This window comes from Musca autumnalis, unplaced genomic scaffold (genome assembly GCF_047663935.1).
Source record: "Musca autumnalis isolate F117 unplaced genomic scaffold, ASM4766393v1 scaffold_230, whole genome shotgun sequence".
Lineage (NCBI taxonomy): Eukaryota > Metazoa > Arthropoda > Insecta > Diptera > Muscidae > Musca > Musca autumnalis.
In genome coordinates this window covers 58,257-85,075 of record NW_027411790.1, presented here as the reverse complement: position 1 = coordinate 85,075, position 26,819 = coordinate 58,257, and the positions used below count along the sequence as shown (strand labels likewise).

Below are 26,819 nucleotides of genomic sequence, written 5' to 3'. Positions count from 1 at the left end.
AAAACCATGGCCATTATAAATGTAGTTGTGATGTTGTTATTGTGATGGTGTTGTGGTGATAGTAATCATGATGCGGATACGATTGTTGTGATGATGAAAACAAAAAGAAACAAGTGAGCAAAGGCTATAGTCGGGACGGGGCCGACCATGTGATACCCTACACCACCACATCAATAGGCTTCTTTCTTTTTTGGGACCCCCATTAACCCCCAAATTTTCGTGACGATCCGATCAATATTGCGACCTGTAGCGTGATTTCCAAAAAAATAGAAATGTGGGATGTATTACCGACTGTTGCGATATATCCGTTATTTGGTTACCTACGCCGACCTAGTTTGCATCATTGTAAAGACGGGATCTTCTACTTTCATAGTCAGGCTTTGCTTTTGGAAAATTTTCAATCAAAGCTGTGATATTTGTCAATATAATTAAAATCGCAAAAATGAAAATTGGGGTTTTATTTGCTACTATTGCGATATCTTCGTTGTTTGATCACCTACGAGCACCTACTTTACATCATTAGAAAGGTGATATTTTCTGCTTTCATTGTCAGGTTTTGCTTTTGGTATACCCCATATAGAAGCTAAGATATTGGCTTTAAAAAAAACGTTGTCTTTTTATCCACCTAAGTTTTTTGCCCTTTCCGACCCCTAAATATTATCCGACCATCACCAAAATCAATAGCCTCCTTCCCTTCGGGACCCCCATCAACATCCAAAACGATCCGATCAAAATTGCGGCCTGTAGCGTGATTACAAGGTTTAGATGGACAGACGGACAGACGGACGGACGGACGGACTGACGGACGGACACACATAGCCAGATCGACTCAGCTCGTCGAGACATTCATTTTGATGTATATAAGTGTGGGTCTACGACCATTATTTCGATGCGTTACAAACTTTTTGGCCAAAACCAACTTATAATACCCTCCCCACATAGTGGTGTAGGGTATAAAAACAGAAAAAAGTGGAATACCATAATGAATTAATGATGTCAGTTCAGCAGGTGGCAAACAGACAGACACAAAATAACACACACACAGACAAGGAAAATGTAACAATTCACAAATTACTCTTTTGCCAAGATGTACAACAATTTTTTCTAGTACTCTCCAGAAAGACGCACACATATAACAAATGTGGGAAACAAAAAAGAATGATAGAGTTGCTGGGTACTTCTTCTAACAAACAAATCTGAAAGCGGAAATGTTTACATTTATAAGTAGCATAAATGAGTGTTGAGTAGAACACACAAAAAGTATAACCCAGTGTTATACAATACAATAAGGAGCGTTTTTATTATTTATTTTAAAAAGTTCTGGTTAGATATCTTTAGTCACTTTGATTCTTTTGAACATGTGGATTGTTAGTAGAGTTGTGCCAAAGGAACTATATGGAACGATCAAGTTCACTTCGAAGTTCCAATGGGCCACATTTTTTCTTTGAACAAACTGCGTATACTTAACACATCACGTTACATTTCATGATGTTAGTCATACGTAACTAGTACAAGGAACTAGGAACTAGATTACCCAACTCTAGTTGTTAGGAGCCTTTAATCTCAATGATGAAGAAAAAAAACCAACATTTAAGGGAGTATCAGTTGGCTCGGAAGTAATGTTTGGTTATTACGATAGTAAGGATCATATTCAGAAAGTCCATTTTCCTTTTCGACTTTAACAAGTCTATTGAAAAATCCACGGCCTTAACTTAATAAAACACAAAACTTAAAAAACACATTTGTAAAAATCGTTTTTTTTTACAGTGTTTTATTTTTAACTTGCTTTGGTGTGTGTTTAGTTCAAATCTGGCAACTCATTTTTAACACGGTTGCAGTTGACCAATCGAACTAAAACTTTGCACACTTTTCAGATTTGGATGACAATACACGAATATGAAGTCAAAGCCAATATTGGTCCATTTTTACACTGTTTTACAGTGTTTTATCTAATTTGCTTTTCAAATCTGGTAACTAATTTTTCACACAGTTGCAGTTGACCAATCGAACTTAAAATTTGCACACATTTCAGATTTGGATGACAATACATGAATATGAAATCAAAACCAATATTGGCCCAGTCTTACAGTGTTTTTACGGTGTCTAACTTAACCCCCTTTTCAAATCCGGTAAATCATTTTTTATATAGTTGCAGTTGACCAATCGAACTAAAACTTTGCAAACTTTTCAGATTTGGATAACAATACATGAATATGAAATCAAAACCAATATTGGTCCATTTTTACAGTGTTGTACAGTGTTCAATTTTACATGCTTTTCAAATCTGGTAACTCATTTTTAACACAGTTGTAATTGACCAAGCGAACTAAAACTTTGCACACTTTTCAGATATGGATGACAATACATGAATATGAAATCAAAACCAATATTCATCCATTTTTACACTGTTTTACAGTTTTTTTTATCTAATTTGCTTTTCAAATCTGGTAACTCATTTTTCACACAGTTGTAGTTGACCAATCGAACTAAAACTTTGTACACTTTTCAGATTTGGATGACAATACATGAATATGAAACCAAAATCAATATGGGTCCATTTTTTCCTGTAGCTCCCATCCAGCGGTACCACTCGATTTAAGGTATTTTTTCGTCATTTTAAGCCCGTATTGGCTGTTCTTGACAACTAGGGTTCCCAATGGTAAGGAAACGTGCCCATTAAAAATTATGGACATAGGTCCAGGTTTTGGTATAGCCCCCATATAGCGGTACCGCCCGATTTCAAGTGTCTTAAGGATTTTATCTTAATTTTTAGCCAGAATTGGCTGTAACTTGGCATTTGGAGTCCCCAATGGTACAGAAACTTCCCCACCAAAAATTATGGACATAAGTCCAGGTTTTGTTATAGCCCTTATATAACGGTACTACACGATTTCAGGCATTTTAAAGTTTTTATCTAAATTTTCGGCCTAAATTGACTATAATTTTGTTCTCAGTGGTCAAAAAAATGTATTTACTAAAAAGTTAAAAATAAAATATAATTTAAAAAAATTAAGTAACAGTGTTTTATTTATAAATGCTCTTAAAAGTAGAAAATAATTTTTCATGATGGAATCTCTCAAATAAAACGCTTGCCGTTCAATATTGTCACAATTTCTAATTCAAATGCAAGCTTTTTATTTGAGAGATTCCATCATGAAAAATTATTTTCTACTTTTAAGTGCATTTATAAATAAAACACTGTTACTTAATTTTTTTAAATTATATTTTATATTCACAAGCAAACCTCCAGCTCTTCGATACCAATATTGTAGTACTATTTGTCTTTTTCTTTAAATTGGCCTCAGTTTCGCGATCACCTCTTCATGCATCGAAAATTTGTTCCCAGCGAGCATTTCAAACACTAATCCGAATCATCAATACGTCGTTATTTTCGGTCAACTGTAAGCTGGTGTTTTACCCACTTTCCACCGAGCTTTCTCATAACTTTTCATATCATTGGATATATATATTCAAAATTTAATTTACGGTCACTTGAAAAAAATTTGCGGATTTTTATATCCCCAGCTTCTCAGCTAACGATAATAGTATAACACTGTGCAACAGTTTTAAGGTGATCTTGTGCAAACAATTCGAACTGAGGATTTTTTGAAAGTACAGACCTAAACGACAAGAAATCCTAGTTGGTTTTTGTTGTGTCAGATCCAGCTCGGATTTTATGGCCCCATCTAAACATGGTTAAATATTGAGTTTTTAAAGAAATTAGGGGCTATATCTCTGAAACCAATGCGAATCTTCTTCTGACCTCTGAAGCAAATTTGTAGATAAGGACAAGAATAAAATATGTGGAGAAATAATGAACTCGAAAAACTGCACTTATTGCCTCAAATTTCAAAATATATGCAAAAATTCCACAATTTTTATACATTTCGCACCGTATCTCCAAAACCGTTAATGTTTTCTTTTGGAAAAATATTCCCTGGAATGTAATACACAACTCTTCAGAACATGTCATTGTTGTAAAATGCCTCTATCATGTAGTACTTTTCGTACCCATAAGTACGACTTTCCAAAACTACCTGAATCCTTCACTTCTACAGTAACAATAATTCCAAATATCAGGATCCGTTCACCCAAATCTATATTTAGTACCATTTAATACTTCTCTTACCCATAAGTACGATTTTTTAAAACATACTCAATCATACACTCCATCAATAATATTAATTCCAAATTCCAACTCTATCCGTTTACTTAAATCAAAATTGTACCAAATTTAGTGCTTTCCGAACCATAAGTATGAATTGCAACAACTCCTTCAGTCATACACTTCAACAGTAATCTTAATTTCGAATTTCAGGAGTTCAGCTCTATCTGTTCACTCAAATCCAAATTGTTCCAAATTTAGTACTGTTCGTACCCAGAAGCACGAATTTTCAAAACTACCTGGAACCTACAGCCGAAGAGTAATCTTAATTTCAAATATCAGGAGTCCAGCTCTATACATTCACTCAAATTTAGTACTGTTCGTACTCATAAGTACGAATTTCCAAAACTTCCGCTATCCCACACTCTAACAGTAACCTCATTCAAAACTTCAGTCTTCCAGCTCTATTCGTTCACAAAAATCCATGTGTTGTAATTTAGTACCATTTTGAACTTTTCGTACACATAAGTACGAATTTCCAAAACTACCTAAATCCTCTCCACTCCAACAGAAATCTTAATTCCACATTTCAGGATTCCAGCTCTATCTGTTCACCCAAATCCAAATTGTATCAAATTTAGTACCATTTAGAACTTTTTGCACTCTATGTACGAATTTCCAAAACTACCTTAGTCCTACACTCCAACAGTAATATCAATTCCAAATTTCACGATTCCTGCTCTATCCGTTCATCCAAATCAAAATTGTACCAAATTTAGTACCATGTAGTACTTTTCGTACACATAAGTAGGAATTTACAAAACTACCTCCATATCTCAATCCTACGTTCCTACAGTGATCCTTATTCTAAATCTCAGGATTCCAACTCTATTCGTTAGCCCAAATCCAAATTGTACCAATTTTAGTACCATTCAGTACTTTTCGTACAAATGAGTACGCATTTCCAAAGCCACGTCGTTGTATCAATCCAACTTCTAAACCTTGATTCTCATTCCAAATTCCAAGCTTCTAGCTCTATCCGTTCAGATAATATCAAATTGTACCAAATTTAGTACATTTTAGTATTTTTCGTACATTTGTAGTTCGAATTTTTGAAAGCCATTCGGTACGTTTATTCTATATTCCATCAGTGACCCTCATTCCAAATTTCAGAAGCTCTACCGGTTCGCAAAATACAAGTGGTACCATATTTAGTACCTTTTAGTAATTTTCGTACCGTTCTAGTTCGCCTGGGCGTTGATTATCAGTCAGTCAGAGAGTCAGTCAGTCATCATTACTGAACTCTTTTATAATATTAGAATAATGTGGTGAAATCCGAAATGCGAGAATAAACTGTTGGTGTGAACTGTGTTTGAAATACTTGTTGTAAAAGATATGATGCAAAATACCTCTGAAACAACATGAATTAAGCATTTTAGAGTTTCAGAATGTTCTAAGGAATTGTTGAGAACTTTATTTGGAAGATTTTTGCAAAAGGTTACTTGGTTCAACTCCCAGACCAGAAGTTCAGCTATTATGTTAAAGTTTCTATATTTTGATGCCCTGGATGGAGTTTATCTTATGTGGGTTCTTTAAAAGATAAGATCTATTAGCTTAGGGCTACAATATTGCTAAAGACAGCAAGGCCAAATTCCTATTCGTTTCTGAGATAAAGGCCTGATAAATGCAAAAAAGTGTAGATTTAGCCCGGTTTAGATGAGGCCATAAAATCCGAACTGGATCTGACAGGACAAAACACTACTAGGGTTTTTGTAGTCTAAATATGTACTTTCAAAAAATGCATACTAGAAGTTGTTTGCATTTTCAGTGTTGCATAGTGTAAAAATTCAGGGTGCGTCTGAACCAACATTAAATGGAAAGTGCTTACACCTGGGAAGTTTTTGTCGATTCTGAAACTACAATATTCATAGATGAGAAAAATTAAAAACAAAAATCTCCAAAGCCCTCTTTAAATAAATCGCCATCAAAATTCACATTTTTTATACCCTACACCACTATGTGGGGAGGGTATTATAAGTTGGTTTTGGCCAAAAAGTTTGTAACGCATCGAAATAATAGTTGTGGACCCATACTTATATACATATATCAAAATGAATGTCTCGACGAGCTGAATCGATCTGGCTATGTGTGTCCGTCCGTCTGCCCGTCTGTCCATCTAAACCTTGTAATCACGCTACAGGCCGCAATTTTGATCGGATCGTCAACAAATTTTGGGTGTTGATGAGGGTCCCGGAGGGGATGAAAAAGTCAAAGTTTTATTTTAAAGCGTACATCTCCACATCTATAAGGGGTATATCAAAAGCAAAACCTGCTAATGAAAGTAGAAAATATCACCTTTACAACGATGTATAGTAGGTTGTCGTAGGTGGTCAAACAATGCATCGCATTTTTCGATTTTTTTTGTAATCACGCTACAGGTCGCATATTTGATCGGATCGTCACGAATTTTTTGGGAGTTGATGCGGGTCCCTCTGAGGAAGAAGCCTATTATGTTTGGTGATAGTCGGATAATATTCAGAATCGGAATAAGCAAAAATCGTATGTGGAGAAAGTCAACGTTTTTATTACAGTGTTTTATTTAACTTGCCTTGGTGTGTGTTTAGTTCAAATCTGGTAACTCATTTTTAACACGGTTGCAGTTGACCAATCGAACTAAAACTTTGCACACTTCTCAGATTTGGATGACAATATACGAATATGAAATCAAAACCAATATTGGTCCATTTTTACACTGTTTTACAGTGTTTTATCTAATTTGCTTTTCAAATCTGGTAACTCATTTTTCACATAGTTGCAGTTTACCAATCGAACTTAAAATTTGCACACTTTTTAGATTTGGATGACAATACATGAATATGAAATCAAAACTAATATTGGTTTATTCTTACAGTGTTTTTACGGTGTCTAACTTGACCCCCTTTTCAAATCTGGTAACTGATTTTTAACACGGTTGCAGTTGACCAATCGAACTAAAACTTTGCACACTTTTCAGATTTAGATGACAATACATGAATATGAAACCAAAAACAAATATGGGTCCATTGTTTCCTATTGCCCCCATATAACGGTACCACCCGATTTCCGGTATTTTGCTTTTCAAATCTAGTAACTCGTTTTTCACGCAGTTGCAGGTGACTAATCGTACTTAAACTTTGCACACTTTTCAGATTTGGATGACAATACATGAATATGAAATCAAAACTAATATTGGTCCATTCTTACAGTGCTTTTACGGTGTCTAACTTGACCCCCTTTTAAAATCTGGTAACTGATTTTTAGCACGGTTGCAGTTGACCAATCGAACTAACACTTTGCACATTTTTCAGATTTAGATGACAATACATGAATATGAAACCAAAACCAATATGGGTCCATTTTTTCCTATAGCCTCCATATAACGGTACCAGCTGACTTCTGGTATTTTGAGGATTTTGTCTTCATTGTTAGCCCGAATTTGCTGTAACTTGGCATTTGAAGTTCTCAATAGTCCAGGAACTTCCCCACTAAAAATTGTGGACGTAGGTGGACGAAAGGTTTAATATAGCCTACATAAAGGTTTAATATAGCCTACAATTTCAAGCATTTTAATCTACATTTTCTGCTCAAATGGACTGTAATTCGGCATTTGGGGTTCTCAGTGGTCAAAAAATGTATTTACTTAAAAGTTAAAAATAAAAAGTAATTTAAAAAAATTAAGTTTCAGTGTTTTATTTAGAAATGCACTTAAAACTAAAAAATAATTTGTCGCTTAGCCTCAATAAATATATTCTTTCTCATGATGGAATCTCTCAAATAAAACGCTTGCCGTTTAATTTTGCCACCATTCATAATTTAAATGCAAGCGTTTTATTTGAGAGATTCTATCATGAGAAAGAATATATTTATTGGGGCTAAGCGACAAATTATTTTTTAGTTTTAAGTGCATTTCTAAATAAAACACTGAAACTTAATTTTTTTAAATTATTTTTTATTTTTTATGCGAATATCTCCGCTTCTGGTAGTAGTATTCCAAAAGGAAGGCCCGTCAATGGAAGAAGAGAAGATCTCCTTTATATTGATGCAAAGTATGTTGGCGGAAGTGGGCAAACAACCGAGATATCACAAAAGCCAGTAATATATCCAATTTTTCCATTTTTTGTAATCACGCTACAGGTTGGTATTTTGATCGGATAGTCACGAAATTTTGGGGGTAAATGGGGGCTCCACAGAGGAAGAAGCCTATTTTGGTGATAGTCGGATAATATTTAGGGGTCGGAATGGGGAAAAACTCATGTGAATATATCGGCTTCTAGTAGGGGTATTCCAACGGCAAAGCCTGACAATGGAAGATGAAAATATAACCTTTACATTGGCGTAAAGTAGGTTGGCGAAGGTGGTCAAAAAGGGAGGTACCACAATAGTCGGTAATGCATTCAATTCTTCCATTTTTTGCAATCACGCTACAGGTCGTAATTTTGATCGGATGATCAAGAAATTTTGGTTGTTTAGGGGGTCCCAGAGAGAAAGAGGCATATTATGTTTTGTGATAGTCGGATTATATTCCCTAAATGAAATGTTTACCAGTGAAAAGCTTATGCACAGGGGTAGTGGTGTAGGGTATCACATGGTCGGCCCCGTCCCGACTATAGCTTTTGCTCACTTGTTTTTTAGGTTTTCACGATTTTGCTTGGAAACTGCAAGACCTATCGAAATGGAATTAGAGAATTTTCACAGCTAAAATGACTAAAACCAAAAATAAACTTAAAAATTTAATTTTTACCGCGATTTATTTAAAAACCTTGTTTTTGGATTTTTCTCATCTATGAACATTGCTGTTTCAGAATCTTGCAAAAGCTTCCCAGGTGTAAGCGGTTATATTTAAAGTTAGTTAGGGCGCACCGTACATGATAGACTCAGTGAGTGCATTGTCCCAAATCGAACTTCTATATCTCAAAAATGATAAAATCTACAAAAATATCATGAACGTTATTCTTGTAGAGAATTCTCACAGCTACAACATTTGCTCTAATCTCATTTTAATAGGACTTGCAGTTTCCAAGCAAAATCGTAAAAAACCTAAAAACTCCTAAAAATGTGAACTTTGATAGCGATTTATTTAAAAATCCCTTCGTCATTTTTTTATTTTTTATTTTTCTCATCTATGAACATTGCTGTTTCAGAATCCAAAAAACTTGTCAGGTGTAAGCACCTTCCATATAAAGTTGGTTCAGGCGCACCGTGATGTTAGACAGTAATTCCTTTATCTAACATTGATATCATTTGCATTAAGTGAGAAATCAAGAGTTGAGTTTCAAGTTTAGTTTTCGTAAGTTGTCCGAATATGCCACCAGAATTTAAATTACTGATAAAAAAATTAAATTTGGATATTTTTCCTACAAAAGGTATGGTTCATTTTACACGCTATATACTATCCCATCTTTATCAACAATTTTTGACACTATCCTTGACCAAACCTATTACCTCGTGCAAACATTTTTCAGTATTTAACTATAACTGCGACCTCTAGCATGATTAAGGTTCCACTACCCACAATTAGAACTGAGGCACCCCTGCATATACTAGGCTGTAACTCTGTTATCTGACCACGTACATCAACATAATTAGCATCAGTGGAAAGGTCTAGCGTTCCTTTTCTAAATATAACTTACATTGGTTTAACATATTTTGCAGGAATAAAGATTAGTCATTTCACTAACAACTTTACCAATTTTCACACAAAGGTTCTGGTCCATTTAAACCGCTAAATACTATCTGATCGCCTCTTTAAATTGCAAGCTACTTCTCTGTCGTAAATCCAAGCCTTACATAAAATTTCGCGCCGATCAGACTACCATTGCTACCTACAGAGCCGCTACAAAATTGGATAAAAAAAATTGTTTTTGGTCCATTTCCCCTCCCTAAATATTTCACGACCATCGCCAAAAACTATAGGGGTTTATTCTGGTGTGTACCCGACCTCCAAACAAAATTCCGTTAAGATTGGTCCATAATTGCGGCTCGTATCGTGCTTACAACTTTTAATGGACGGACAGATGGTCGGACGGACGGACACATATCTCAAAATCGCTTTATCTCGTTAAGATATGAATTTTGTATACCACATGGGGGGTCTACGACGAATATTTCAGGGTGTTACGTTAATTTTTCGAAAAAAAACAAAGTTATGACACTGTGACACAAAATGGAACTTAAAGTCTGGGGGTGGAAAATTCTTTTGGAGATAAAAGCTCTTGGTGAGTATATTAAGAACCCAAAAGGAAATTTTCGCCATAGGTCAAGTTTCTGAGATATTGCGTGATGAACCTTTTAATTTTCCCCTATAATGCCTGAGAATATAGCTTTATATCTCTGTTTGGTGTTGTTGTAGCTTTGTTTTGAGATCACATGTTTTCAGTCAAATCGAATGGCGAATATTTTCGTAGAATATGGACATCTAAGGCGCTTCTGAAATACTTACCACAAATAGCTCTTGTAATCATGAAGACATTAATAAGATATTTTCTTGGAGGATAGATCCGGTTATCTCAATTTTGAACCGGATATACCGTCATAACTTCAAGATTGATTTTTTCTTTCCTTCATTTAATTCATACTGCATATTGATTGTCGGTATCTGCCCCACAAACTGAAAAATTCCTATTATTTAAATTGTCTAATGTAAATAACTACTAAAACATTTTTTTATTATTTTTTACTTACGATCTTCAACACACATCAGCCTATCTTCCATAAGCTTTAGGCCTGTGGGAAAGGCACATGAGATGCGTGGACTGCGTTCATTAATTCGCGGCGCCGCACAGAGCGCTGTGGGGCCAAAGCTAGGTTTATGAAGCAACAAATCACAGGAGCAAGATAGACCTTCAAAATTCCGTGTAAATGTTTATAATGGGCCTAGAAACTAATCTGCCAAATTTGGTAAATATCGGATGGTATATAGATATAGCTCCCAAATATATGTTCGCCCGATTTCAAAAAAATTAATGGAAAATTTGGAAAATTTGGTTGGTTATTCGGAATCTAGGAAGTCCAACTTACTTAGTCAAAACCAAGTAAAAAAGTATCAGTCGGCTTGGCCGACAGAGATATACCCTCAACCTCAGACCTAAAGAAAAGAAGTAATACACAATACTTCTGACGTCTATATAATACGATGTACAACGTTTGGACCAAATCGGTTTCTCCCTTCGAGGGTTATTTTACGTACTACCCAGTTTAGTTGGTACCGCCAGGCTTTTTGGAGCTTTTGCACCATTACCTCAAGAAGTAAGGACTTTCGGCAGAAAAAACATGTACCGTCGTAATGTAAAAAGCGAAAGTGATTCGAAGGTCAACGTTTGGACCGATTCGGCTAATCCATTCGAGAGTTATCGTGCGCTCCAGCCGCTAGACATGACGCCATTACAGCTGTCACACCATTTTTTTCAGGAAGTATGGACTTGCCCCTAAAAAAAACGTATACTGTCTTAATGGGGTCAGCGAATACAAGTTGTTACAAAAATAAGCAAAACGATTCGAGGGCAGGCGTCAAGCTGCACTTTTCCCAAATTTTGTGTGGTAGGTACTCGGAGGAGTGAACCTATATAGTCCATATTCAAACCTGCTCAATGTCCTGTAGAGATATTGCGATATGAAAATTATGGATCAAATCGGTTAATGCCTTTGGCCTGTCTTCGAACTTATACTAAAATTGGGCACAATTTTATGAACGCCAAATTTTGTATCGAATCGACAGATCCGTTCGAGAGCTATCGAGACCTCCAACCACTACACATGGTGCCATAAAGTTTTTTTACAGCTTTCGGACTCTATAGGCTTGCCCTTGATAAAACTTGTACTGTTGTAACGGGGGCAGGGAATACAAATTTTTAAAACAAAAATCAATGCGATTCGAGAGCAGGTCCTAAACTGAACTTTTCTGAAATTTTGTGTGGGAGGTACCAGAAGGAGTGGACCGATCGGGTCCATGTTGAAATCTCATGTATGTCTGGTAAAAATTTCACGACGTGCAAAGTATGGACCAAATGGGCCGATATGGCCATCTTCGAACTTAAACTAAGTTTGGATAAAATATTACGAAAATCGGTTCATCCATTCGAGAGTTATCGTGCGCTCCAGCCAGACAGACAGACGGACGGACATTGCTCAATCGACCTCCAATTGTCTGAAAGGGATTTATTGCTATATAACTATGTACATCCAGGCCCCAAACCGTTTTTAAAAATTTAAATCACACCCTCCACTATTAATTAAAAATAAATTTTGTTTAGCTTTATTAGCTTTATTTATTTAATAATTAAACATATATGAATTTAGTTTTTTTAGCCACAATTTTATTAAAATCTGATGCAGCAAAATTTCTTGCATTTGATAGCGAATAACTGAGTGTATATTTAAAACAACAAAAAAATGAAAACAGCATTTTTGTCAGCACAGTGTCTGTAATCGAAGCAATCGAAAATATTTAGCAATTTCATAGTTTGATTTTTCGACTTTCGCGCCGCTATATCAGTGGTTTCGTCCAGGGTGCGCCGGCAGACATAAATGTGAACAATGACCATTAACAGCTTGACAGTTATTAAGGCCATCGGCTTGCATCGGGTTGACGATATGGATGATAGGCATGAATTACCATGGGATGTTGTAGCTGTAATGGGAAGAACAAAGTAACAATTAGAATTTGTAGGAAATCGATCGTATACATTTTTTAGAAAGGATGAATCCCAAACCTTTACAATTAATAATGTACCAATTAGTTTGGCTTAAAAATTTGTTAAAAAAAACCACACCTAAATAGTTGAGGCTGGGCTAAAAATCTGTTTGTAAAACACACACCAACATAGGGGATCTGGGTTGACAAATTTGTTTAAAAAACCACGCCTACATAGGTGAAGCTGGGCTTAAAAAATTGTCTAAAGAACCTGCGTTTATATAGGAGAACCTGGGCTGACAAATTTATTTAAAAAAACCATGCCTATATAGGCGTGGGTTTTTCTTAACAAAACGTTCAGCCAAGCCTCAGCTATGTAGGCGTGGCGTTTTTAAGCAAATTTTTTAGCCAAGCCTCAGCTACGTAAGCCTGGGTTTTTTAAAAAAATTTTTCAGCCGAGCCTCAGCTATGTAGGCGTGGGTTTTTAAACAAATTCGTCAGCCCAGCCGCAGCTATGTATGTGTGGACTTTTAAACAAACTTTCAGTCCAACCTCGTCTATGTAGGCGTGGGTTTTTTAACAAATTGTTCAGTCAAATGTAGGCGTGGGGCTTTTTAACAAATTGTAGGCGTGGGGCTTTTTAACAAATTGTTCAGTCAAATGTAGGCGTGGGGCTTTTTAACAAATTGTTCAGTCAAATGTAGGCGTGGGGCTTTTTAACAAATTGTTCAGTCAAATGTAGGCGTGGTGCTTTTTAACAAATTGTTCAGTCAAATGTAGGCGTGGGGCTTTTTAACAAATTGTTCAGTCAAATGTAGGCGTGGGGCTTTTTAACATATTGTTCAGTCAAATGTAGGCGTGGTGCTTTTTAACAAATTGTTCAGTCAAATGTAGGCGTGGGGCTTTTTAACAAATTGTTCAGTCAAATGTAGGCGTGGGGCTTTTTAACAAATTGTTCAGTCAAATGTAGGCGTGGGGCTTTTTAACAAATTGTTCAGTCAAATGTAGGGGTGGGGCTTTTTAACAAATTGTTATGTAGGCGTGGATTTTTTAAACAAATTTGTCAGCCCAGGTTCTCCTGTATAGGCGCAGGTTCTTTATGAAAATTTTTAAGCCCAGCCTCACCTATGTAGGCGTGGTTTTTTTTAAACAAATTTATCAGCCCAGCTTCTCCTATATAGGCGTAGGTTCTTTATGCAAATTTTTAAGCCCATCCTCATCTATGTAGGCGTGGTTTTTTTAAACAAATTCTTCAGCCTTTTTTAAACAAATTTGTCTGCCCAGCTTCTCCTATACATGCGCAGATTCATTATACAAATTTTTAAGCCCAGCTTCACCTATGTAGGCGTGGTTTTTTTAAACAAATTTTTCAGCACAGATCCCCTATGTAGGTGTGGGTTTTACAAACAAATTTTCAGCCCAGCCTCAGCTATTTAGGTGTGGATTTTTTAAACAATTTTATAAGCCAGCCTCAGCTACGTAGGCGTGGCGTTTTTAAGCAAATTTTTTTTGAAGCTGTGTCATGAAAATTTTGTTAAAAATCCCCACGCCTACATTTGACTGAACAATTTGTTAAAAAGCCCCACGCCTATATTTGACTGAACAATTTGTTAAAAAACCACACGCCTACATTTGACAGAACAATTTGTTAAAAAGTCCCACGCCTACATAGACGAGGTTGGACTGAAAATTTGTTTAAAATCCACACATACATAGCTGCGGCTGGGCTGAAAAAGTTGTTAAAAACCCCATGCTTACATAGCTGAAGATGGGCTGAAAAAAATCGTTAAAAAAACCGCGCCTACATAGGTGAAGCTGGGCTGACAAATTTGTTTAAAAATCCACGCCTACATAGGAGAAGCTTGGCTGACAAATTTGTTTAAAAAATGCACTCCTACATAGGAGAAGCTGGACTCAAAAATTATTTAAAAAACCCCCGCCTACATAGCTGAGGCTAGGCTGAATTTTTTTTTAAAAAACCCACGCCTACCTAGTTTAAGCTGTGTCATGAAAATTTTGTTAAAAACCCCACGCCTACATTTGACTGAACAATTTGTTAAAAGGCCCCACGCCTACAATTTGTTAAAAAGCCCCACGCCTACATTTGACTGAACAATTTGTTAAAAGGCCCCACGCCTACAATTTGTTAAAAAGCCCCACGCCTACATTTGACTGAACAATTTGTTAAAAAATCTACGCCTACATAGACGAGGTTGGACTGAAAATTTGTTTAAAAGTCCCCACATGCATTGCTGCGGCTGGGCTGACGAATTTGTTTAAAAGTCCACACATGCATAGCTGCGGCTGGGCTGACGAATTTGTTTAAAAGTCCACACATGCATAGCTGCGGCTGGGCTGACGAATTTGTTTAAAACCCTACGCCTACATAGCTGAGGATCGGCTGAAAAATTTGTTTAAAAAACCCACGCTTACGTAGCTGATGCTTGGCTACAGAATTTGCTTAAAAACGCCACGCCTAATAGCTGAGGCTTGGCTGAATGTTTTGTTAAAAAAAACCACGCCTATATAGCTGAGGCTGGGCTGAAAAATTTGTATAAAAAACCCATGCCTAGATAGGTGAAGCTGGCCTGAAAAATTTGTTTAAAAAATTATATGCTTAAATAGGTGAAGCTGGGCTGAAAAATTTGTTTAAAAACCCACCCCTGCCTAGGTGAAGCTGGGCTGAAAAAATTGTTTAAAAAACTCACGCCTACATAGCTGAGGCTGGGCTGAAAAATTTGTTTAAAAAACCCACGCCTACATAGCTGAGGCTGGTCTGAAATATTTGTTTAAAAAACTCACGCCTACATAGCTGAGGCTGGGCTGAAAAAATTGTTTAAAAAACCCACGCCTACATAGCTGAGACTGGGCTGAAAAATTTGTTTAAAAAACTCACGCCTACAGAGCTGAGGCTGGGCTGAAAAATTTGTTTAAAAAACCCACGCCTACATAGCTGAGGCTGGGCTGAAAAATTTGTTTAAAAAACCCACGCCTACATAGCTGAGGCTGGGCTGAAAAATTTGTTTAAAAAACCCACGCCTACATAGCTGAGGCTGGGCTGGAAAATTTGTTTAAAAAACTCACGCCTACATAGCTGAGGCTGGGCTGAAAAATTTGTTTAAAAATCCCACGCCTACATAGCTGAGGCTGGGCTGAAAATTTTGTTTAAAAACTCACGCCTACATAGCTGAGGCTGGGCTGAAAAATTTGTTTAAAAAACCCACGCCTACATAGCTGAGGCTGGGCCGAAAATTTGTTTAAAAAACCCACGCCTACATAGCTGAGGCTGGGCTGAAAAATTTGTTTAAAAACTCACGCCTACATAGCTGAGGCTGGGCTGAAAAATTTGTTTAAAAAACCCACGCCTACATAGCAGAGGCTGGGCTGAAAATTTTTTTAAAAAACCCACACTTACTTAGCTGAGGCTGGGCTGAAAAATTTGTTTAAAAAACCCACGCCTACATAGGTGAAGCTGGACTGAGGACTCTGACTCTATGGACGCCGCCAGTCCAGGTTGCAGAATTTTTGAACCTGAATACAGAGGAACCATATAAATAAATAAACTATACGAACGAACATTTTTGTGTTTTATAACAACAACACCATTCTGAATTTGAAGGGTAGATGGCGCTAGAACAGGTATTTTGTAGTTGTAATCTAACCTTTTTTTCGGCTTCGTGCAGCAACAGAAAGAACACTGGCCTGATTTAGACATAAATTTAATGTCAAAATGTGAAAGGAGGATATCTGTTGTCCAACTAGCCTCCTCAATTAAACGTCCTCCATCCTTCTCAATGAAACATCTTAATGATATTTATTTACTTTGAAGATCAAATGTTATCTCTTCGCTCCTCCAAGACATGCAAAAATACAAAATATTCTCCTTTGTGGGAAAAACCACAGAAACATAAAGTCTTTAAATAAATCACATTAGCTTGACATATGTATGTATGTAATTCACATTGTTCGTCTTATATCAGCACAAACTCCATCATTTGCCACTTTTTGTTTTCTTCTTGTGGATGGGTTTAAATCAAATTATAATATTTCATGCCCATCCACGCTCAAACCTACTTCCCGGCAAAAAAAGAAGAATAAACGCATCACCACATTCCGACAAATTTGTTGTATTTCCTTGAAATGGTGAAGAAGTTGGCTGTGATGTTCTGCGATGTGCTGTGTTGGTAGTTAAAATGGCAGTATAGCAGAAATGGGGAGTGTGTCAGTGGAACTGCTTGAAACGGATTTACAGCTGCTATAGTTTCCCGGTCCCCGGTTTCTACTTGTGTTGGATGGCTGTTATGATGCCTTAGTTGTTTTCCTTTTATTCTACTGAGTATTTATGTACAACGTTCGCACGCCAGCAAAGCAATTGCATACGCTTCTGTTGTTGCGTGGCTGCTTATTGCATAATTTATGTGCGTATGGAAATCCTGGATGGTACTTTGCCTGCACACCGCCCGCTTTTGTGTGTGTGGGAATTATTGTGTGTTCATATGCAAGAATAAATTCATGTATGTATGCAAGAGAGAGTTTCCATGAATATAAGAGAAAACTGTGTTTTATCCAATCTGGTGTCAGAATATCTTTCATAATTTACAAGATATATATACGCACTCACACATGCTCGAGCTGTAATAAAATATTCCCTACCACAAGCAAGTTTGTGACTTTTCAATATCAGAGTAACGGAATGCACGTGCAATGTTAAACTCATGCACTCACACTCAACACACAAATACATATATAGCTGCATGTATCCCCCAAAGAATATCTTGGAAAAAAATGAAAATCATGAATTATTATTGTAGCGGTAATGTTGTTGAGGAGACCCAGCAGCAACAAAAACATGAATGGAAATTAAAAGGCAAAAAATGATACCAACAATGGCCACAGTTTTCACACTCAAAATATAGTGGCTTTTAATTTGCTGCCCAACATAACTGCTGTCCAGTTGCTAAAGGCAGAAGTTACAAGGCGTCATGGTGTGTCATCACTACATATAGGAGTATGCACACATGAATATGCTTCACTTCATGTTTAAAATTTATTAACACCCTCACGGTACTTCAACGCCATAAGGTGTGGTACAAAAAGAAAAACAACAACAATTGTTGCAAAAAAAAAACAACAAAAACGAAACAAGTATGTAATACATAACAATGCGGTAGTTATGTATAACTACTATGGGAGAGATTAAATATTATTCTTTAAACTTATTTAACGTTAAAATGCCATTGATAAGATTCTATCAGGTTGCGGTAGTGGTTTGGTAATTTGGCATTTATTACACTTTAAATATTCCGCCCATACGTATGCTTATCAGTGAGGGTTTCTCGGAATGTCGATGCAACTCTCATATTAATCTTAAAGTGTAGATGGCACTAGAATTAATAAGTCTTTCTTCATAAACTTCGTAGATGGGATAATAGGAGTTTTTTTTTTAAATTAAAAAATTTACAATTTAACTATTCCGCCAAAAATATATTCCCATCAATAAAGGGTTCTCCGACAACTTATTAAATATATTCGTAAAATAGAAACATAGATGGTGCTAGAATTAGAACCCTGAAAAGCTACCTCCAAGTCTCTTAAGCCGCGCAACAATTTTACCTATAAGGACAATCATAACTTTGGTTGAGGTGTCGGTTGCGCCATTCGGCATTTATTAGAATTTAAATATTCCCCCAAAAGTATGAACATCAATATTAGTTTCCCGTATAACTCATGCACCACTTTTCGTAAAACTGAAGTGTAGATGGCGCTAGCATTAAAGAGTCATGCTCCACTAACATCGTAGGTGATATAACGACAGATTTTTATAGGAAAGTGTAAGAATATGAATATTCCGCCCAAAAAAACTATGATCATTAATAAAGGTCTTATCAATAAATGGGTTTCAGACAACCTATTCAATATATTCGTAAAACTGAAATGTAGATGGTGCTAGACATAAAAACATTTCACATCAACATCGCGAGATATTGGTTTCATCGTAAACCAATAAAAATCGAAGTGTCCTATAAATAGATCCCTAATGCTAAAAGGTAAACAGTGGGCCGCAGTTAAAATTTCCACACGATCAGAGAAGATTTGAGAGTTAGCCTAAATTTGGGTTTACACCTGAACATGGCTTATACAATTAAAATATTCTCCCCAAAATATGCTAATCAATATAGATTTTTTGAGAAACTAATTCTGAGCTATATATCCCCGGCAAAATTTGAGAGAAGGGGTTCCATGTGATGACGTGATTTCATGGCATCTTTGGCATTGGTTCAAACGAAGCCGTGAAAGATCAGATCTTTTCATAAGGATTTGAACCAATGCAAAGGAAGTCATGAAAGATCCGATCTTTTCATCAGCATTTGAACCTATGCAAAGGAAGTCGTGAAAGATCCGATCTTTTCAGCAGCATTTGAATCCATTCCATCGATCCAATAGAAATGAATTTTGTGTTTTTATTTATACACATGTTTCTAAATATATAAAATTAATTATCTACAGTAGACTTGATGTTGTCGGAGACTCGAATTCACAACGAACCTTGTTAAAACTCTCGTCGTAATCATAATGTCATTGCAAAGGGTTGGTGAAAATGACATGCCAAAGCATTGGGGGAAATGACATGCCACAGCATTGATGAAAATGACATGTCAAAACATTGGTGTAAATGACATGCTTTGGATCCAAAAATGAATAACATCTTTTGGGGTCCACGCACATACAAAATTCATCGATGATGATGCTAAAAAGATGACATGCCAGATAACTTTCACCCATGATTGAATGGCATCTTTGGCATCGAACATTTTGCTGGGTCTGAATTAAATGAATGATATCCCCCTAACATTGTGATGAAGTGATGATTTTTCTCAAATTACAAAATTATGTGCAATTTTGTAGGTCACTTACATATGTAACTTCGTCTTATCGGCAGAGTTTATAGAGAAGTTTCGCATGCTTAAAATACTAATGAAAAGTGGTTTCGCTAATGGTGGTTTTAAAACTCCAAAGAAAAATGTGATGCGCTTGTAAGTAATCGATCTGGTAATGATACAATGGTTCCGATAACTTGGTCATGTTGTGGGAATGTTGCTGCTCGTATTTGGAAACATCGAAGATAGAGAATGTAATGTTTGAAGGACCTGGACAAGGAATATTCAGATATACTCTGGAAAAATTATCAATATTATGCATACAGTTTAACCTCTTGCCATTGATAATTTCTTCAGCTCGAAGTGCACCATGGTACCTAAACACATTTTAAATCCACATTTAAATTGCCTTTAAAAATTTACGTTTAATTTTTTGTAAAGTTCTTTAAAAAAATATGTTTACATTTTTGTGAAAAAATTCACGTTTAATTCTTTTAATTCTTTAAAAAAAACACGTTTAAATTCTTTTAAAATGCACGTCTAATTTTTTAAATTCTTAAAAAACAGGTTTAAAAATTTTTAAAATTCTTAAAAAAACATCGTTTAAATTTTGTTTTAATTCTTACGTTTCATTTTTTTGAAAAGTTCTTTAAAAATATATGTTTACACTTTTGTGAAAAAATTCACGTTTAGTTTTTTAATTCTTTACAAAACACGTTTAAAGTCTTTTAAAATTCACGTCTAATTTTTTAAGTGCCTCTTTCTGTATGTCGAAACGAAAAAGTGTGCGAATGAAACACGTCCAAACTTTAGCTTTCGAAATATTTTTACCTTTGCTTTTGATTCAAAACAAAAAACAAATTTGAAAAAACATACGAGTTTGATAGTATTCATTCTTTCTTTCGACAAAGAGAAACAGGCAGTAAATTAGTAAAAAACACGTTTAAACATTTTTAAAATTCTTTAAAAGACACGTTTAAACATTTTTAAAATTCTATAAAAAACACGTTTAAACATTTTTAAAATTCTTTAAAAAATTCTTTATAAAACCCACGTTTAATTTTTTTTTTTAAATTCTTTACACAATCCACCATTAATTTTTTTAAATGCTTTAAAAATTTCAATTTTAATTTTTTTAAATGCTTAAAGCATTTTTAATTTTTTTTATTAAATCGATTAAAAAATTTAAATATTTTTAAAAATTCTTTAAACAATTTAAATTTGTATTTTTTTGTCTTTAAAAAATTACATTTTAGTTAGTTGAATTTTTAAATTTGTATTTCTTTTAATTCTGTAAAAAATGAAATTGTTTTTTTAATTTTTAATTTTTTTAAAAACTTGTTTCAATAATTCAATTATTTAAATAAAATAAAAAATGAATTGTTTAAAGAAAAAATGAATGAATTATGACTTGTTGAAATAATGTTTAAAAAATTTTAAAAATTCAAATTTTTTGAAGAACTTAAAATTTATCCTTTTTAAAGAATTTATAAAATATGGAACGTGGATTTTATAAAGAATAAATACAAAAGATTTTTAAAAATATAAAACGCGGATTTTTAAAAGCTTTTTAAAAATATAAAACGCGGTAATTTTAAAAGATTTTTAAAATTATAAAACGCGGATATTTTAAAAGATTAAAAAAAAGTAATAAGCCTAAGCCTAAGATTTTTAAAAGTTTTTAAAAAATTTAAAAAATAAAAATTTCAACTGTTTAAAGTATTTTTAAAAAATCAAACGTGGATATTTTACAGAATTAAATTAAAAATTTTAATTGTTAAAGAATATTTAAAAACATTAAAATTTTAATTGTTTAAAGAAATATTTATAAATTTGTTTTTTAAAAAATTTGCAAATTTAAATTTTTTAAAGCATTTGAAAATTTAAGTTTGTTTAAGGGATTTAAAAGTGGATTTTCAAGGAATTTAACAAAGTAATTGTTTAAATAATTGAAAAATAACTATTTTAAAGAATTTAAAAATTTAAATATTTCAAAGAATTAAAGAAAAAATTAAATTCTTTAAAAAATTATTTTTTTGTTTATAAGTTTTTTTTTAATTTTTTTTTTTAATTTATCAAAAAAGTTAATTTTTTTGTTTACAATTTTTAAAAAGAAATTAAAATTTAAAATTATTTCTCGTTGGAGTCAAGCTTAATGGCCGAAGATTTTTTTGCAAGTGCCGGAGAATCGGAAACACACAACCGCCATTATATGACCGGTTTCGCTGTTGGTCGCAGCTCATCAGACATATCGGCTGTGGAGTGGCTTCTCTGTTATTGAACTTAACATTTCTCAAATGCAAGTTCTTTTTAACAGTGAAGTGCTTTTTCCTCGGTTCAATCTGTATGGCTTCCACGACAAATGCTTTTAGCGCAGCCTTCGGACTGTACCAGGTGGTAATAACACTTTTTTCATATGTTATTTAAGGATGTGGGTTCAAACCCTAGCCTGGCTCAAGCTGATGTTTATTTATTTGAAAATGTTGCCTATTAGGGCGAATTTCATTTTAATATTAAATTTAATTTTAAAATTTTGCAAGTGAAAAAAAATTCGCTAAAATATCCAAGTTAATTTGTTTAAAAATTCTTTAAAAAACACTTTTAATTTTCTTAAGTTCATAATTTTTTTTTTTTAATTTCTTATTTTCTTTTAATTCTTTCAAAAATCAACCTTCTTTAAAAAACCCACGTCTAATTTTTTGCCAAAGTCTTTAAAAATCCACGTTTAAATTTATATCTTTTTTAATTTTTTTTATAAAATTTAAATTATTATTTTTTTAATCTTTAAATATATTAAATTTTTAATTTTTCAATTCTTTCAAACGGCACATTAAAGTTTTTTTTTTAAATTCTTTAAAAAATATTGACATTTATTTTTTCGTAAATTACTTTTTTTAATTCTTTAAAAAATAAAATTGTATTTTGTTTAAATTATTAAAAAAATTTATTTATTTTGTTAAGACTTTGTCTTATCGGGCTTTGAGGTTCTTAATGTGTCAATGAAAATAAAGATTATTTATTCCATTTTTTATCCGACGTTTCGTTGGTATTTGCCAACATCTTCACGGATAATTTATTTATTAAATATTTAATCTTACGTCAGGTTTTACATTTAGTTTTGTTAAATTGAAGGGGTTTTTTCATAAAAACGATTAATAAAAGCAAAAATTAAATTAATTTTTTGCTTTAGTTTCTTTTTAGTTCTTTAAAAAACTACGCTTAAATACGCTTTCAAAATCCACGTTATGAAAATTCTTTAAAAAAATCCACGTTTTGAATTTTTTTAAAAAATCCACGTTTTGAAAATTCTTTAAAAAAATCCACGTTTTGAACTTTTTTTAAAAAATCCACGGTTTGAAAATTCTTTAAAAAAAATCCACGTTTTGAAAATTCTTTAAAAAATACACGTTTGGAAAATTCTTTAAAAAATCTACGTTTGGAAAATTCTTTAAAAAATACACGTTTGGAAAATTCATTCAAAAAATCCACGTTTGGAAAAATTCATGTTTGGAAAATTCTTTAAAAAATCTATGTGTGGAAAATTCTATAAAAAAATCCAAGTTTGGAAATTTCTTTAAAAATTCATAAAAACGATTAATAAAAGCAAAAATTAAATTAATTTTTTAGTCATTTTTTGCTTTAGTTTCTTTTTAGTTCTTTAAAAAACTACGCTTAAATACGCTTTCAAAATCCACGTTATGAAAATTCTTTAAAAAAATCCACGTTTTGAATTTTTTTAAAAAATCCACGTTTTGAAAATTCTTTAAAAAAATCCACGTTTTGAATTTTTTTTTAAAAAATCCACGTTTTGAAAATTCTTTAAAAAAATCCACGTTTTGAAAATTCTCTAAAAAATACACGTTTGGAAAATTCTTTAAAAAATCTACGTTTGGAAAATTCTTTAAAAAATACACGTTTGGAAAATTCTTTAAAAAATCAACGTTTGGAAAATTCTGTAAAAATCCACGTTCCAAATTATTTTTTTAGTCATTTTTGCTTTAGTTTCTTTTTAGTTCTTTAAAAAACTACGCCTGAATACGCTTTCAAAATCCACGTTTTGAAAATTCTTTAAAAAATCCACGTTTTGAAAATTCTTTAAAAATCCACGTTTTGAAATTTTTTTAAAAAAAATCCACGTTTTGAAATTCTTTAACAAAATCCACGTTTTGAAAATTCTTTAAAAAAATCCACGTTTTGAAAATTCTTTAAAAAAATCCACGTTTTGAAAATTCTTTAAAAAATCAACGTTTGGAAAATTCTGTAAAAATCCACGTTTGGAAAATTCTTTAAAAAATCCGCGTTTGGAAAATTCTTTAAAAAATCCACGTTTGGAAAATTCTTTAAAAAATCCGTGTTTGGAAAATTCTTTAAAAAATCCGTGTTTGGAAAATTCTTTAAAAAATCCACGTTTGGAAATTTTTTTTTAAAAATCCACGTTTGGAAAATTCTTTAAAAAATACACGTTTGGAAAATTCTTTAAAAAATACACGTTTGGAAAATTCGTTAAAAAATCCACGTTTGGAAATTTTTTTTAAAAATCCACGTTTGGAAAATTGTTTAAAAAATACACGTTTGGAAAATTCTTTAAAAAATCTACGTTTGGAAAATTCTTTAAAAAATACACGTTTGGAAAATTCTTTCAAAAAATCCACGTTTGGAAAATTGTTTAAAAAATCCACGTTTGGAAAATTGTTTAAAAAATCCACGTTTGGAAAATTGTTTAAAAAATCCACGTTTGAAAAATTGTTTAAAAAATCCACGTTTGGAAAATTTTTTAAAAAATCCACGTTTGGAAAATTCTTTAAAAAAACTACCTTTGGAAAATTCTTTAAAAATTCACTTTTGGAAAATTCTTTAAAAATCTACTTTTGGAAAATTCTTTAAAAAATCCACGTTTGGAAAATTCTTTAAAAAATCCACGTTTTGAAAATTCTTTAAACAATCCACGTTTGGAAAAATTCCAGTTTGGGAAAATTCTTTAAAAAATCCATGTGTGGAAAATTCTTTAAAAAAATCCAAGTTTGAAAATTTCTTTAAAAATTCCAGTTTTGGAAAATTCTTTAAAATATCCACGTTTGGAAAATTCTTCAAAAAATCCACCTTTTGAAAATTATTTAAAAAATCCGCGTTTGGAAAATTCTTTAAAAAATTCACGTTTGAAAAATTCTTTAAAAAATCCACGTTTTGAAAATTCCAGTTTTGGAAAATTCTTTAAAATATCCACGTTTGGAAAATTCTTTAAAAAATCCACCTTTTGAAAATTATTTAAAAAAACCAAGTTTGAAAAATTCTTTAAAAAATTCACGTTTAAAAAATTCTTTAAAAAATCCACGTTTTGAAAATTCTTTAAACAATCCACGTTTGGAAAAATTCATGTTTGGAAAATTCTTTAAAAAATCCATGTGTGGAAAATTCTATAAAAAAATCCAAGTTTGGAAATTTCTTTAAAAATTCCAGTTTTGGAAAATTCTTTAAAAAATCTACGTTTGGAAAATTCTTAAAAAAACCACGTTTGGAATATTCTTTGAAAAGCTTTTTTTCCGTTTTCCCTTAAATGGGCTTTCGGGTTCTCCCTACTTTTTATCTCCCATAATGCATGATGCGGTACTCACCATAAGCAGTGCTGTAATGGGTAGAACAAATTTACCTTTGAAAACGGACTGCTTATCCTAATATGTCCTGCTTATCCTAATAGATGCTATCCTCAAATGTGGTTATGGAGAATGAATGACGTAAATATTCCGCTGCATATAAAATCTTATGCCGTTGCCAACCATAATAATTGGCCTTAGAGATGATGTTCAATTTACCATCGACCCAGTAAATGCGTCTTCGCATCAAATCCATAGTAATGCCATTTGGCTATTTAACATCGGAAAGAGGGAGAAGAAAATAAGAAAATTAAATATCTCGAACATAAGACATGGAGCAAAAAACCGACAGCTTTAAAGTATTTACTGCCAGCATGAACAAGAAAACGTTCAGAAAACAACACGAAGAAGATAGAGGCAATCCACAACAACTCCTCAGCATGTGTTACAACTATGGGATGGCCAACTAAAGCACAACCATTTATTGGGGATTTTATTACAAGCAGTTGCTTGTGCTGGCTGGAAGGACCATGTCATGGCTTCCATTTCCCGAAGAGGGAGCTTGGGGAGGATGTGAGTGTTTAAGGTCGTATGTCAACCACTTATTCTTCTTCATCATAATGTCAAGTGTCAATCAAGTAGATGTGTTGGCTTGATGTTACTAACGCCTGGTTTTTTGTTGTCATACTTATTGTTCTCCTTTCAAGAGAAGTCTGCTATGTGGGTTTTTATTTTTCTTCTTCCATCTACTCCTTTATTGATTGTTTGTTTGTTTGCATTACTTACCCTTCTATGGGATCCAATGCTATTAACCGTGGTATATCCAATTCATCTTCATCGGTAAAGTAGATGTGATTGTAAATCCAATCGAAAGCCAAACCATCTGAGGTAACAGGGCACCCTCGTCAATGGATGGCCTGAAAGATTAAACAAAAAGTGAATTAAATGAATTGTGGCCACAAAACAACAAAACGGACAATGAATAACAAATTAAACAATTGTCTGGGGACCAGAATAAGCCGTAAAAGGGAAAACGTTTTGGAGGTTAGTTGAACGACTAGACGTTTAATGATTGATGTTTTAAAATGAAAGTGAATAACAATTTTCCATTAGAAAACTCTATTCAACCAGGCAGAATAACAATTTACCCACAGAAAACTCTATTCAGCCAAGCTGAATAAATATTTTTCCATTGAAACCTCTATTCAGCCAAGCCGAATAAAAGTTTTCCCATGGAAACCTCTATTCGGCCCGGCTGAATTGAAGATTTCCCACGGAAACCTCTATTCAGCCAGGCTGAATTCAAGTTTTACTACGGAAACCTCTATTCGGCCCGGCTGAATTGAAGATTTCCCACGGAAACCTCTATTCGGCCCGGCTGAATTGAAGATTTCCCACGGAAACCTCTATTCGGCCCGGCTGAATTGAAGATTTCCCACGGAAACCTCTATTCAGCCAGGCTGAATTCAAGTTTTCCTACGGAAACCTCTATTCAGCCTGGCTGAATTGAAGATTTCCCATGGAAACCTCTATTCAGCCAGGCTGAATTAAAGATTTCCTATGGAAACCTCTATTCA

At 33.7% G+C, this 26,819-nt stretch overlaps 1 pseudogene; it reads right to left on the bottom strand.

Moving 5' to 3' along the window:
• LOC141396320 (low-density lipoprotein receptor-like) overlaps positions 1 to 26,819 on the bottom strand; it is a 72,990-nt pseudogene that overhangs the window by 5,067 nt on the left and 41,104 nt on the right.